Here is a 1,771-nt window from a genome sequence, read left to right as displayed (position 1 = left end):
GATTTGGTCTGAGGAAAGACATATACAAGATTAGTCTAGAACATCCTGTCATACCAGAGAGCAAGGACACCATCAAAGATAATTAGGTTTAAAAGATTCACACCAAATTAAAGAGGCTTCTGCTGACCAACACTGGAACATTTTAACCATTAATTAAGATAATAAATGTAACAAAAAAATACGTATGTTTAAATCCATGAGTTCATAATAGTACCAAAACATAATTGTTCATCTTAGGAAAATGTTAGGTAACAAGCTCTATTTTTGAAAACTGTTAAAGAAGAAGACCAGCATTTTTCTTGCCTTTCCTATACAAGTTGTACAACTGGCTAACTAGATAGTAAATGTCGGTGTTTCAAGAAGTGTTCTCACAAATAACTGAAGACAGAGTGATAGAATTGGAATATCACTGTTTTGCAACTCCTAATGACAAAAACAATTAGACATCATGTATCTCATGATGAAAAAGCCAGGAACTATGAAATATTCATTAAAATGTGCAACACACACAACTGAATGTAAATAAGCATCTAGATCCAAATACCTATTTGCTGGAAATACAGAGAATAGAGAAATTTGTTCAACTACACCACGGCATGAAGCCAGCAAAATTCCAGCTGTGGAACACTACATAACAAATGGTCCACTTTCTTCAACAAATTACAAGGAGGAACAAAAAGAAGTGAAGTAGGAAAAGACACAAAGTCAGGACTGCCTGGGTAGCTCAGGCCGTTCAGTGTCTGACTTCATCTCCGGTCATGATCCCAGGGTCCTGGGATGGAGCCCCACACGGCACTCCCTGCTCAGTGGGGAGCCTGCTTCTCCCTCTGCCGCTCCCCCTGCTTGTGCTCTCACGCTCTCTCTTTCTGTCAAATGAAATCTTAAGTTAAAAAAAAGATGCTCACTCAATTAAAAATAATAATAATAAAAGTTGGGAAGTGATTACCATCAAAGTCACAGTAATGGTTTCTCTTAGGAAAGAAGGGGATAGTGTTGGTAAGTACATGAAAAGTCTGGGATGACTAGCAAGAGTCTGTCCCTATGGTAATGTAGGGTATTTTACAATATTTCACCTACCTGACCAGTCTTGTCTCCTGCTTCACCAAGAAAATGGATACCATCAAGCAAGAGTTCCCTAAACCTGTACATTTCATCTAACAAAACAAGAACCAGAATCTTAGCCTCTCTAAACAGACAAACAACCCTCCACTAACTAGCCTGTGATCATTTGAGCCCAGGGCCTATGTCTAGTACCAGACCAAAACAGGCATTCAGTAAAGTGTTTTTCTGAATGAGTAAATGAATTTGAAGAAGCCTCCAGTGCACTCAGGTTGGATTCCTGTACCTGCTTTGGCACCTGAGCCTTCCAGCACCTCTAGAGCTGGTGCCAGCAGCTGGGATCACTGAGCCTTTTGCTGTGCCTAGGTGGACTTGAAAGGGGTTTCAGGGCAGCCCGGGTGGCTCAGTGGTTTAGTGCTGCCTTCAGCCCAGGATGTGATCCTGGAGACCCAGGATCGAGTCCCACGTCCGGCTCCCTGCATGGAGCCTGCTTCTTGCTCTGCCTGTGTCTCTGCCTCTCTCTCTGTGTCTCTCATGAATAAATAAAATCTTTTTTAAAAATTAAAAAAAAATAAATCCTTATATTAAAAAAAGAAGAAAAGAAAGAAAAAAGAAAAAGAAGAAAGAAAGAAAAAGAAGAAAGAAAGAAAAAAGAGAAAGAAAGAAGAAAAAAAGAAAGAAAAGAAAGAAAGAAAGAAAGAAGAAAGAAGAA

The sequence above is a fragment of the Canis lupus genome, chromosome 20 (genome assembly GCF_011100685.1).
Source record: "Canis lupus familiaris isolate Mischka breed German Shepherd chromosome 20, alternate assembly UU_Cfam_GSD_1.0, whole genome shotgun sequence".
In the NCBI taxonomy this organism is placed as follows: domain Eukaryota; kingdom Metazoa; phylum Chordata; class Mammalia; order Carnivora; family Canidae; genus Canis; species Canis lupus.
The sequence above is the reverse complement of the archived record's forward strand: the minus strand, read 5'-3'. Positions refer to the sequence as shown.